The following is a 14,388-nucleotide window of genomic DNA, read 5'->3' as shown; positions in this document are numbered from 1 at the left end:
ACCTTTAGGTTAGCAGGCCTGCTTTTAATCATTTGTATCACCCAGGGACTCCAAACACACAGAAGACCCTCTAGGGATTTAACTCTCTACTCTTCTCATGAGTAGAAGAGGGGAGGGGCTGAAAGGAAGGAGACATAATGATGGAATTGGTTAATCATACTGCTGGACCTAATAGAGAAGCTAAGAGGAATAACTAATGAATGATTGCAAAAGCCTTTTAAAGAGATAAAGTCTATTGAAATGCAAAATAATAATATCAGGGTAGTAGAGATGGCCATTGAATATAAAAGAGACAGCTTTTCTACCCATACAAATAGCTTGGTCACCATCAGCAGCACTAGAGAGAAACAGGAAGAAAAAAAAACAGAAAAGAAGGTTATGTGAGAGCTTAATAAATTTTTTTTGTTAAAAATAGAGCATATTTTAAGAGTGTCTGGGCTTTCTTTCAATGAAAAGATGGGCGCTGACTCACTGCCTGCTACAATAGATACAGAAACGCCTCTAGCACAATCACTGGCTTTTCTAATTTCTTCTGATCATTAAACTGGGAGGGCAATCATGGTTTCTGGAAGGAAAGCTGTCAGGAAGCCATTCTAGCAGGAAAACAACGAATGCCGGGCCGTTGAGAGCACTTTGCGTGGAGGCGGGGTTTTCTTTCGGACTTGGACTTCCTACGGGTTTTCTAGAGTTGGATTCCAAGAAGACCCCAAGCAGCAGAGTTGCACATTCAGATGGAATCTGAGCAAGCATTTCAGGTTGTGTTTCTAGCCAGGTTGGTACTAGCACATGGGTTTCTACATTTATCCCAGGTTTTATCAGCAGGTGGCTAGGCTGTGGTACACCTCAACTCCCATGGTTTTGGTACTTTGAGGTCAAGAAGATGTGATGACAGGGAGTCTTGCCCAATGAGCCAGCAGCAGTTCTTCCCTCCTTCCTATGACTGCACCAGGCCTGGTCTCACGGAGTAGTGAGCTTAAAGACACTGGCAGCATGGTGCTTCTTGGTTGGTATGTTAGAGGACACCATCTGCCGTGAACCCAGTATCTACACTCAAAGGCTAGAGCAGTCAAGGGAGGCACCCGTGCATGTTAAATTCTCCCTGAGCACCCGCATCACTCAAGTGTAAGCTACAGAGGTCAAGGGTTCATTAGGCAATGGTCATTTAAAGCCATCTATTAAAGTGTACAACCATACATGGGTGTCTGATACATTCTTCGATGACATACTAGTATAAATATAGACAAATCAGCTGTGTCAAGACTCAAAGGAGTGAATTGTGCTGAAATGGTGGTACGGGATGAAAGAAGGCTCATATTGATATGTTAAACACACACACACACACACACACACACACACACACACACACACACACACACATAGCACAGAGCTAAGGCAGCCAATCTGAAGCCGAAGCCGAAGCAGATGCATTCAGGGTACAAAGAATGGCATTTTCAGCTCGCACGGCTTCCTTTCAAACAGTATTTCTCGACAGCAAAGCTTTCTGAGAAATGTATTTATCGAGGTACAAAGCATGTGGCTCTATGACAGCAGAGTCCTTTTTTTTGCATCAGATTTTCTTTAACACCTGTTTGTTTCACAAGGCATTGCCTTCTTAGGAAACATACACACACACACACACACACACACACACACGAATTTCTGAAAGAAAGGATCCCTTACATTGGAAAGACAAGTCAGACCAGAACACTCACAATTCTCATAAACCACAGAGCCTACTTTCCTGGGTGAATCCGATAAAGGTACTTTATCATGATTATTTTTATTATGAGAGCTCTGATTACCCTTATCTGTATAACTACCTGGCGCCTACCATGTCCTTGGAACACACAGAGCATTCAATGAAAAGGGAGACTAAATTCCAAGAATGCGACCCTGGTTCAGCCACTGAATCTTACTTTTCAGATGGCCTTGAAAACTAAATGTGATTCTCAATCACTTCTGTGGATGAGAATGATCTTGTATCTGTCTCTATACATAGCCCAAGCATTAAGTTTGCTCCATCAGCAACTATCTAGATTCTTAAACGTCTTGAGAAGGGGACGTGGCATCTGGCTCCACTCTAAATTGTGCTTACTGTTGACAAGAGAACACTCTAAAAACGGCGTTGGAGCCTATATTTATTCACATCTATTTCATTTGGGAGGGGTAGATGCTGATTATAAACCCCAAAGATGGTCTTCCCAAAGATCATTAGGAATGTCCTGTTTTCTTAAGATGCTAAGCAGTAAACATGATGAGGGGCCTCTGTATCTGATGGTCCTTTGCTTCCTCACAGTGGTGCGCTAAGCGTGATAAATATGTGGTGTGACAAGTATACTTACTCTGGTTTCATTACTGGTCTTCCCTGAATTCACCAGATCAGAGCCTTGTGGTGTGGATTTTGGCCTCCCTCCATCAAGCCAGACCCTGCTTCGTGATGACCTCTTGTTCAACTGAATGGAATGCTGCCCAGATCTGTGTCATACCTATGATGGAGTACTAACAGATCCATTGTGACCCCTAAGGATTGCCCTGGTTGATTTTTTTTTTTTTGGCATATGGCATTTCAGGTCTTCCTTTCTACTGCATCTTACTCTTGGACACTTCTCTGAAACCTGTTTAGAATCACAGCAACATGCAAGCTTATACCATGGGCGGTGGCTGTGCATGGAATGAATTGTCCTAGAATTGCACCTGAGGCTCCTTCAGGGAAGGAGAGAATTCAAATATACAGATGCCATTTTCTAAACCCACCTTCTACAGATGAAAAAGGTAAGGCAGGACCAAAATGGGAGCTTTAAACCCAAACCAACCCACTCCCATTGAGTTGATTCCAACGCACAGTGGTCCTAGATAAAGTTCCTCAGACTGTCACTTATGAGAGCCGATGGCTTCATCCTTCTCTCCCTGGATATCTGATGAGTTTGAACTCTGGACCTGGTGGTTGGCCACCCAAAGCCCAGCCCGAAGCTCAAATTATGACTTGCTACTAGATTGACTATCCCCGCACTTTGTGGCACTAAGACTCGAAGTCCAGAGATTGCCACGTCTTCTCTATTTGTAATATTCTGTGAAAAGTTGGGAGGGTAAATGAGGAAGGCATGCAACCCAAAGGAACTACATTAGCTGTACCCTTTATTGCCTTCCTGTCTCCTGTCTTCAGCATTGACGAATAAGTCGAAAATGTTCAATGTGAATTACATAGGAATGCGGTCCTCTTTCAGATGCTTCGTTTTGCCAACTTAGTAGTGAAATACTGGATAGGAAAGCATTTAAGGAAGTATGTATCATAACATATTTATATATGTTTCAAGGTGTATTCTTGGTTACCTTCACTTCTCATTTTACCTACTTTACCTGGGCTTCAATTACTTCCTTTATCTAATGCCTCCCAAATCAGTGTTTGAGGCCAGCTGAGCTTCAGATACCTATCGCCTGTCATCTCTTGCACAAATTAACTGGCTGTCACACCAGCATTCGTAAAATAACCTATCAAAACCCACATTTTCACCTGACTCACAGCAAACCAGCTTCTCCCCCTATACTTTCCATGTCAACGCTATTGTTGTTCCGGGCAGTTGAGTCCATTGAGACCCTGTGGGTCAGAGAACTGTCTCATGGATGTTTCTAGGCTGTGATCTTTCCAGAAGGTCTCTGCTGGTGCAGTGCGCTGCTAGTGCGAGCTCAGAAGATCAGATCCACCAGCTGATCCCATGACGATTTACTTTCTCGGAAACCCTATGGAGTAGTTCTTGTCAGTCCTCTGAGTCAGAATTAACTCTGTGAGAGTGGGCTTGGTGCTCAATTTCATCTCACATAGCCAGCTCTTAAAAGAGCATAATGTGCAAGCCAGAGATTCTCCACCAGGTAAGCAAAATTATAGTTTGGTTCTAAGAAGACTTCAAAAGATATTTTTGCTTCAGGTTTAAAGGTAATCTCAGAACAATACTTTCAGGGCTTCCTCCCGCTTCTAAGGCTCCATATATTCTAGAGTCCCAAAGATGCCGCCTTTGTAGGGTTCCCTGAGTTTTCACTCATTTGCTCCTCAATGAGATGATTCTTCACAATCTCATCTCGTACAACTACATTTAGTTGTCTTGTCCATTGGCTTCCAGAGGACTTTGATACATCCCCTTCACAGCACCTATGTCAGCATATTTAACTGTGTCTGCTTGTAAGAGACTCTCTTTTCCTCACTCACCTGCATTCCTTCAGAGCATTTCCGTAAGCGTCTTCAGGGCCTATCATGAGACCGGTACATGGTGCATACCCAGTGCATACGTGCTTTAAGTATATCATAGAAGAGGTCTTACTTTTTGAGCCGCTTGCCTGTTAACTCGACCACCCAGTAGAATGTTATATCAGTGGGAAATTTCACTCCAGGAAGCACACTCCCGTAACAGCAGAAAACAGAATTTTGGAGCACAATTCTTTCCTGTGTTTGAAGCCACCTATATGAGCTGCAAAAAGTTTCCCAAAATGTGGGCTATGGGGGAGCAATAAAAGCATCAAGTCGGTATTCCAAAAGACAGGAACCCTACCGCTGTGCTAATATGAAATATCAATGATAGTGGGAAGCCTTCTTTAAGTACATAGACACATGGCATTTTGGGGGGAAAAATCAATGCTTTATCTTCCTCTCTGCTGGTCTTCATTTTGAAATTCAGAGCAAGCACCCCAAACATACCTGTCCAGTTTTTCATCTGAGCAACATTACACCGATTTCAATTAAATTCTAAAACAGACACTCTAGAGTCCTCTGTAGAATTTTTTTTAATATTTGGCCTTTAATATAAATTGATCCTTTGCTATTGCATCTGTACCACAAAAGTGGGAAAAGGCTTTGAGAGTTATTAAAGTCACCCGCATGCAGCTGCGCAGGGTGTACTTGGAGAATGTGCTCGACCTAGCAAGGTCACGTATTTACATTGCATCTGGGCAGGAGAGACCCACCATGAAAATTCAGAACATGTCCGTGTCCACTCCCTTCCCCTGCTTCAGCACCCAGAGCCTCCCCCATAGGAGGAGGTTCTCACGCTGGCTGCCACTCTCAGAGTGTCCTATGGGAATTTTTCAGGGATCGAAAAAGCCTTGAGGGTATTTCTGCGAGGGTACTTGGTCCCGGGAGTGGGGCATGCCTGTGTTTGCAGTCAGCAGGGAAGGTGGATTAAAGTCAGGGGCACTACAATGCGAAGGCCACCAGGCTACGGCCGAGTTGGAAATAGCAAGCATGATTTTTGGCATTCAGTCTGAGCATCTGACCACTGGACCCTGGAAACAGGTGCTGAAACCTTATGGAAAGCAATTAGAGCTCCCTCCCAGACTACATGCTTTTGCCAATGTCAAAGGGAAGAAAGAGCTGATGAGGTTACCAGTCCGGGGAATTTCACTATGCGGCTCTGGGCGTCCGTCATCTGCCAGCAATGCACTTGGTGATGGAGTTCTGCCATTTACAACACATTTCATTTTGTCTTTGGGAAAGCAGAGGTAACTAAGTAGTTACTTTTATTTATGCCATTTCATCTATCAGAGTCCAGCATTTATTAAGCATGGTACTGAGATTACACTTGATTTCCCCTCAGTTTTCTTTTATTGTTTCTACATGTAAGTCTTGGGGAAAATAACATCGCCTCGGAGAGCCAACGACTTAAATGAATCAGTTGTTGCCTCAGAGTAGGTATTGCTATAAGACCAAATTTATTATTAGTTGTTATCATGGTTATTGCTACATCTGGCTGTCTGCAGAGCACGCGCCAAGAGAGCCGGCTGTTCTAAGATCTGTCGTCTAAAGAGGGAGACAGTATGGAGAGGCAAAAAGACCATTGACTTTGGAATCCCATTTCAGTGTCTTCGTAGCTGAACCTCCAAGAGCAAGTTACTTCAACCATCAAAGCCCTAATTTATTTATCTGTAAGTAAAACTAATAGCTTCTATGTTTGCTGAAGGCTTTAAATAGATGAGTGTGTGTCAGACGCTGGCACAGGCTTTGGCACGCAGCAGGGGCTCACTGCATTCTAAGTCCCGCGCCTTATTTCAGAGACATGTCTTTTACGAGGACTCGGAGATAAGAAGTGGTCCAATAACCAGGTACTGCATATTAAACTGCATTAGAGGATGCTAATTATACCTTTGCTAGTTTAATTTCAAAGAATAAGCAAAAGCAAAAATAAAAATAAAACTTTTTGGAAGCTTATTTCAATGCTTAGTCAGGTTCTACATTGACAAATCCAAATAAAGAGGCAACCAATAATCCTAGTAAGCTAATGTAAGCACCATAGCAGAGTAAGTTGAATCGTAAAAGAGATCTCCCTTCTTTTGAAAGGCCAGTGTAGCGTTCAGGGTGCCTTCCAGGGGCCTTGCCCTTCCAGTCCTGTCCTGTCCGACCATTGCAATTTTCCCAGTGCTCTTTGCTACAATCACCCTGGAGCCTTGTGGCTTGCCTCCAGCTGGTTCCTCCTTGGACAGAGTCCCACTTTCTGACTTTGGCTCCAGTTTGCACTCCTGACTTGGCTTATCTAGCCTCTGACTTTTGCTCTCCCTCAGGCTTTCTGCAGGCTACATCCGCAGCCAGATCTGCCTCGCCCCTCACAAATAAAAATGAATTTAGAAAAAAAATAGCAAAAGGTAGTTCTCAAGGATTCTGGATTGTTAGTATAAAAGAAACTCGGTTGCACACAGGGGTTTTTGTTTTGTTTCTGTACTGAACTTGTTTAGCTTGTAATTCAAGCAAAATCACAGATGTTTATGTAAAGCCTCTCACTGAAATTGAAAGAAAGAAAGAAAGAAAGAAAGAAAGAGAGAAAGAAAGAAAGAAAGAAAGAAAGAAAAACACATGTATCAGCTACTGCTCAGTAAGATGTAACACCATTATGGGGCACTCAAAGTCTGAAGTGCTAGACAGCTTGCTGAAAGGCTGCAGGTTTAAATCCACCCAATGGCACTTAGGGAGAACGGTCATCCCCTTGAAGACTCCAGGAGCAGTTCCACTCCCCATGTGTGGGTCACTCTGAATCAGAAAGGACTCAATGGGGAAGAATGGTGACAACAAAGGCTTGTTCTCGGGAAGAGCAACATGACACTTGCTGTCAGTTTCCTCGTCTCTTGTCCTGGCTGCCTATCGTGGTACCTTTTGTGTTAGAAGACTGCTAGCTACCTACACTTAATGGACAGGGGATTTTAGGCCATGCTACTCAATCCAGGCTTTTAAATATAAAAGGAAACCAAGAAAGGTTTTCTAATCTCTTAGGGAAAAAATCTCCCAAATATCACTCAAGTTCTATCCTCTAGCTTTCATGTCAATCATGTTAGTTCAGCTCAGACATCACATTTTCGCTCAGCTCCGGCATCACTGAATGACACTGTACCGAGTATATCCCATTGTAGATGTGCTGCCGCTTACCCGAAGAGTGCCAAGTGATGTGTAAGAATAGTGAAAATACCATGAACAGCCAAGTCCATGAACATATCAGTCTTTGAAAACAAAAAAAGAAAGGGATGTGGATGGTCCTTAGAAGCAAGGAGAGTGAGGCTTTGACTTGCTCACTCTGGATGTGTCATCAAGAGAGGTCAATGGCGAGAAGGGACATCATGTTTCAGTGAAAATGAGAAAGGCCTCATTGAAATGTCTTCACCCCAGAACCGTGATCACATGTTCCCTCATACCAAAGGTCCTGCTGTATGGACAGAAGGGTGAGGAGGCCTGGCGGTGTAGTGTTGAGCTATGATCCCATAGTCAGCAGTCTGAAACCACCCGCAGCTCCTTGAGAGAGAAATTGGGCAAGAGAAAATCTCCCGTAAACAGTGACAGTCTTGGAAATCCACCTGGGGCCACTAGGAGTCAGCATTGACTCAATGGCAGTGAGTTTGGTTCTTTTGTTGTTGTTTACACAGAAGATTATCATTGCTATTGTTAGTTGCAGGGTAGTAGGTTCTGAATTACGGGGACCCTATGTATCGCAGAGTAAAACACTGCCCAGTCCTGTGCCATGCTCACAATTGTTGTTCTGTCTAAGCCCATGGCCATGGTCATGATTTCAATCCATCTCATTGAGGGCCTTCCTCTTTTTCGTTGTCCTTCTACTTTACCTTCTTCAGGGACTGGTCTCGCCTGACAATATGATCGAATGCGAATGAATGCTTTTGAAATAGGGTGCTGGTAAAGAAGACTGAAAGTACCACGGACTGCCGAAAGAACCAACTGCCTTGGAAGTAATACAGCCCAAGTTCTCCTTAGAGTGACAGATGTACGGTTGCCATGACCTGGAGGAAGTCTCGGGCACCTAACAGCAACACAAGGCAATCGAAAGTATCATGGCTTCCTATGTCTCATGGCTTCCTTCACCCGTATTGGTTCTAGATTGTGTGTCGTTTATTTAGGGTTTCCTATGTAGCTAGTCTTGCTGACCCACTGCCATCCTGTCAATCCTGACTCATATCAACCCTATGTATGATTTCCAAGCCTGTAAACTCACCCCCCCATTCTTATTGGCACGTGATTCAGCTATCATATAACTCAACAGCTTAATCAGATCAAGAAGAGTCATGCAGTGGTCATCACTGCCATTTCTTAGAACATTTCTTTCTTTCCTGTAGATATTATTGTTAGTTCCCCCCTCGTGACCCCGACGACCTCCCCTGCTGTGTCCCTCAGAGCAGATAGCCCCATTTTTCTCCGATTGAGCAGCTGATGGGGCGTGAACTCACTAAGATAGTCATTTCATCTGAAAATAGAAGGGATTTCATTTCTTCCTTTCTCACGTGTAAAAGTTTGTTTTATTTCCCCCCTTGTTTTACAGGACGGGCTAGACCTCTAGCACTGGGTTGGATAAAAGTTGTAAGGGCAAGCACCCTTGCCTTATTTCAATCTTAGAGGGAAAGCATTCTACGAATTATAATATTTGCCATCCATTTTTATGGATGCTCTCTATGAAGTTGAAGATGCCCTCGTCTATTCCTATGTTTCTAAGAGTACTTATCATGAGTTGGAATTGAATGTCAAGTGGGGTGTTTTTTGCAACAAGTTTTAAGATTGTGGATTTATTTTGTCTTCTTTAATCTGCTAATTTAGTGAGTCACGTTGGTTGGTGAGGAGCAGTTCATTACTGGCCAGTGGGGACGAAATCCCAGCACAGCGCTTGACCTCTGCCATCACCCTGGTGAATGTACTGGGTAGTCTAGAGAGTACAGAAGTCTAGGTTCTCTGCTTAGCGCGTGCTGGTACAGCTGGAATGGGAGTTTTAGCTCTAAGTCTAGGAAGAATAACATAAGAACCCCCAGAAAACTCACCCCACTTGTTGCTCAGATCACACGATTTCTACCTCTTGTGCTTTGTTCTTTTTACCTTTTAGCGTCACCTTGTGTTTTATATCTGTTTCCAAGAAGGAGACTTCAAAAAGTTCATAAAAAAGTGTGGATTTCTTCCATGAACATTGGTTGTATTTTGCAGTAGTGAAAACAAAACAAAAAAAAAAACACCTGCTTGGGACTGATTCCAACTCCTAACGCATGTTCTAGGACGGACTGTAGCTGCTCCTCCTGGTTTCCAAGAGTGAAAAATTTTATAAGAGCAGAAGAACCCACCAACCTTACGGTCAGTTGAGCTACGCTTCCCTTACGCTGACACCAGGGCTTCTTAGCAGGAAGAACAGGGAAAACATATCTCCACTATCTTTCTAGAAGCATTAATTCCCAATTTGAGTTCTTCCCCCAATGCAATATATTGTTTTATTTCTTTTGTTTTTAAAATTAATTATTTTATTGGAAGGCTCTTACAAATCTTATAACAATCCATCATTTAATAGTATTAAGCACACTTGTGCATAGGTTGCCATCAACATTTCCAAAATAATTTATTTCTACTTGAGCCTTTGGTATCAGCTCCTCTTTTATCCCCCCTCCCTCCCCCATGTTCCCACCCTCGAGAATCCTTGATCAATTTTATACTATGATTGCTATAATTTGATTTTTAAGTAAAATTTAATGGACTAGAAAATATGCCATGCTTATTTTGACAGGCAAACTATTATTTTAATCCTCACATGCTTTTCAAAGGTCACTGCAGCGGCCTATATACATGCTTCAATACATTGCATAATTTTTATGCTGATGAGCTATATCAAAAAGAAAATAGTAACACTGATATTCACCAGTTGTGTAATCTGTCCACTTACAGACCTGAAGGGGAGAGAACGATCATTTGATACTATTTGTGTCTCTCTGGCTTTGCATTCTCTACACCTATAGCAACTACCAGAGGACTTACCTGGCTGGAAGGCAAGCACATAATTTAGCTACCCTGCAGGCTTCCTGCAGTCGACACAACTATCTAGGAAGCCCTGGGCACAGAGACTGGCGCTGGGTGCAGAACCGGCTAGCAGCAGCCAGTTCATTTTTGGCCAACAACCCCCCTTTGGCCAAGATTGTCATAGAGATGGAGAGTACACAGGAGTTTGGGGCTTAAACATTTTTTTTTTTACCTAGTAGAGATTTTCTTTAACAGAGTTCTCTTGAAGCTGGACCTGAAGGTTATCCTGTTTTTACAAAGTAAATTCTCCATCCATTGACGAACTCTCTTTGCCTGGGGAATGGAGAACGGACAAGGCAACGTGTCTGTGGGCTCTGCCATGAAACCTAGGTTTTCCCTGGAGATTTTCCTAAGGATGGGAATGGAATCTTTAAAACGTGTGCTTTGCAAGTACCTACCCTGGTGCCTGGCACAAAGGAAGGCTAAAATTGTTTTCTGAATTGGTCAATACCCATATCGATGATGTCAAACTGAGGGAGTTCTGCTGACACAGTGGGTTAAATGCTGGACTGCTAACCTAAAGGTCAGAGGTTCGAATCCTGTGGCTGCTCCATGGCAGAAAGATGAGGTAGTTTGCCTCTGTGAAGGTCTCGAACCTTGGGAGCCCTATGGGGTATTGCTTCACCAGGGGCCATATCTGTGGAATTGTGTTACATCTTGAGAAGAGAATGGTCTGGTGAACTCAACTGTGCAAATTCTAAAGCAGGGGTCCTCAAACTTTTTATACAGGGGCCAGTTCACTGTCCCTTAGACCTGTTGGAGGGCTGGACTATAGTTTAAAAAAAGAAACTATGAACAAATTCCTATGCACACTGCACATATCTTAGTTTTAAGTAAAAAAACCCCAAACGGGGCCGCATGTGGCCTGTGGGCCATAATTTGAGGATGCCTGTTCTAAAGCACAATTAAACCATTGGATTAAAAAAAATTATGAAAGAAAGAGACTGAAGACCATTATGACTGGTATCTTCATAAGCTAATTATATGACTGTGGCATCTCTTGAAGGTGAAAAAGTTAGATGGATTAAAAACTGATGACCCCTATACCCCACCTTGCCCCCACCCCCATTACAGTGAAGATTCGGAGACTATACATCTACAATAATACTGAAGAGGTAGCCTCTTTCCTTCCTCCCTCTTTTTCTATTTCTTTCTTTTGCCTCTAACTGGGGAAACATCTGAAAAAGAAGCACCTCTCTTACAAGGGGCAGACTGCTCAGTGCTCCCACCAGACTGACTCCATTGTGTCAGGAAGAATGGGGCACAAAGAACTCTTGGGCACATGGGTTTTTGAGGTGTCATCAGTCATCATTGTCCCTAACCTTCCAGGATTCATCTGCACTGCTGCAAGGTTGGACCTGGGATGTGCATTTTTCTACTTACAAGGTTTGTGCTCTGAGCTACACTCCAGAGGGGGTAGAGAGATCAATGACCCTGGAAAAGGTGGAGGTGAGGTGGAGGCTGCTGGCTTCTTTTATTTATCTGTAAACCAGAAGACAGCGAGGGGCTGGTTCCTTGCTGTGATATAGAAACTACCAGAAAAAGGATGTCCCGTGACTCTTGTCTTGGCCGCTGTTATATAAGTTACACTGGAACTGGGGCACCTGGGATTCGCCAGACCCTTCCATTCTCCTTGGTTTTCTTCTCCTGTGACCAAGTCCCTGGGCAAAAGTTTGACATTCCTAACTTGGCTGAGACAACTTCCAAGCTATTAAATATGGCTAACTCAGCTTCCTTATATTGGGCAATGTTTTGTTGACAACTGAAGGGATAAATTTAGAACTGGAGAAATGAGATGGGGCTTCTCTACTGCCAGTTTGCCGAGCTAAGAAGTTTTGCTGACTGCAGAATTTTGCCATGGAAAAGACCTTTGTGATCAACTAGGTCAACTCCTCCCTTCTTTTATTGATGGGGAAAGAGCATTTGTGAAACGTGAAGCCATATGATTGCTTCAAGCAGTTACTACATGGTGGAGGTGGAATGGAGTGTATGACTTTCTAAGCCCAGCATTTACTTCACCATCACCATTCACATTCTGGAGTTCAGCATTCATCTGCTGTAGAACCGTTCACTTGCTAGTCTAGGGAAGTGACCAGGGGTTGCTAATACCGATAGCATACTTTCCTAAAAAGGAAGAAAGACACACATAAGTTACTTAGAAGTGCCTGGAAAAACCAGCAGTCTATAGCCCTTATCATGTAGCTAAGCATGTGTGGGAATGTTTGCCTTTATAGATTAATGAACCACACCTAAAATATCCAAGAATATAAAATCTTCAGGTTCAACAGAAATTATCCCATAGACAAGAAGATACAGACAGAGAGACAGGGGCCCAGTGATATGATTTTTTTGTGCTCACCTCCATGGTATGATTGCTGAAGACAAATGGATGCATAAGCAAATGTGGTGAAGAAAGCTGATGGTGCCCAGCTATCAAAAGATATAGCATCTGGGGTCTTAAAGGCTTGAAGGTAAACAAGCAGCTATCTAGCTCAGAAGCAACAAAGCCCACATGGATGAAGCACACCAGCCTGTGCAATTATAAGGTGTTGAAGGGATATGTATCAGGCATCATCAGAACAAAAAATCTTACCATAGTGAATGAGGGAGGGAGTGCGGAGTGGAGACTCAAAGTCCACTTGTAGGCCACTGGACATCCCCTTACAGAATGGTCTCAGGGAGGAGACGAGCCAGTCAGCATGCGATGTAGCAACGATGAAAAATACAACTTACTTTAGTTCCTAAATGCTTCCTCCCCACCACCCCTACTATCATGATCCCAATTCTACCTTGCAAGTCTGGCTAGACCAGAGGATATACACTGGTACAGATAGGAACTGGAAACACAGGGATGCCAGGGAGGATGATACCTTCAGAACCAGTGGTGTGAGTGGTGATACTGGGAGGGTAAAAGAGGGTGGGTTGGAAAGGCGGGACTGATTACAAGGATCTACATGTGACCTCCTCCCTTGGGGATGGACAACAGCAAAGTAGGTGAAGGGAGACATCAGACAGGGAAAAATATGAAAAATAATCATTTATAAATTATCAAGGGTTCATGAGGGAGGGGGAGTGGGGAGGGAGGGGAAAAATGAGGACCTGATGCCAGGGGCTTAAGTGGAGAGCAAATATTTTGAGACTGGTGAGGGCAACGAATGTACAAATGTGCTGTACACAATTGATGTAAGTATGGATTGTGATAAGAGTTGTATGAATCCCTAATAAAACAATTTAAAAAATAGACAGGGGCCCTTAAGGAATGCTTGGGCCTGCTGTAGTGGATGCCTCACACGTACTTCTTCTCTTCAAAGCCCATGGCTTAATCAGCTAGGGGTGGACTGTGACAGGCTGAGAATGAAGAAACTGGGGGACTGCAGAGTGCTTAGCAGTCACGAGACAAAGTAAACAGATCTATCCATCACGGGGTATGGACGCCAACATATTCTGAATTTCCAGGTAGAAGGATATTCTGTCTATCTAGAATATACCATGAACATCAGGAATTTGATTTTCTATAGCATGTCTACCAAATATCGCATGCCTCTCTTAAGTGTAAATGTCCATCCTCTAATCGATCTTGGTTGTTGTTCTCTACATCCCAGATCAAGCTCATAAAGGCCTGTTTAACTATTGGTGACATTGGTATGTAAAATGTATCTAACGAAGGGAGAGTCTCCATAGCTCATAACGGTTAATTCGTCCCTTTACCTTTTCCGTATACTGGTTTCCTTCCTTGGTCCCTCACGCTCCCTGTCTCCTTTCTTCTTCCTCTCCCGTCCATTCTTCTTTCCCATTAGTTCCTTTCCTTATTCCCACCCCTCTTCTAAAATCCAGCTTTCCACTGGGGCCCAGAGTAAGGACGTTTAGATATTGCTAGGTCATAAAATAGACGAACAGAAGTGCATTTAGCATACGCCTCCTATGTCTCACAAGAACCATCCAGTGAAGTGACGTGTTACCATCAGATTGCAGATGGGGAAACCAGAGCTCTGAGATTTTGAGCAATGTGTTCAAGATCAAGTATCTAGTAGGTAGAGGCAAGTTTTGAATCCAAGTCTTTCAGGCCTCAAAGCATTCTACCGTGT

General features: G+C 43.4%; 1 protein-coding gene across 2 annotated transcripts in view; it reads right to left on the bottom strand.

Moving 5' to 3' along the window:
- LSAMP (limbic system associated membrane protein) overlaps positions 1-14,388 on the bottom strand; it is a 771,811-nt gene that overhangs the window by 124,116 nt on the left and 633,307 nt on the right. The window lies entirely within an intron of this gene.

Source organism: Tenrec ecaudatus, chromosome 2 (genome assembly GCF_050624435.1).
Source record: "Tenrec ecaudatus isolate mTenEca1 chromosome 2, mTenEca1.hap1, whole genome shotgun sequence".
Classification (NCBI taxonomy): domain Eukaryota; kingdom Metazoa; phylum Chordata; class Mammalia; order Afrosoricida; family Tenrecidae; genus Tenrec; species Tenrec ecaudatus.
Note: the sequence above shows the minus strand (reverse complement) of the source record. Positions and strands in the feature narration are given on the sequence as shown.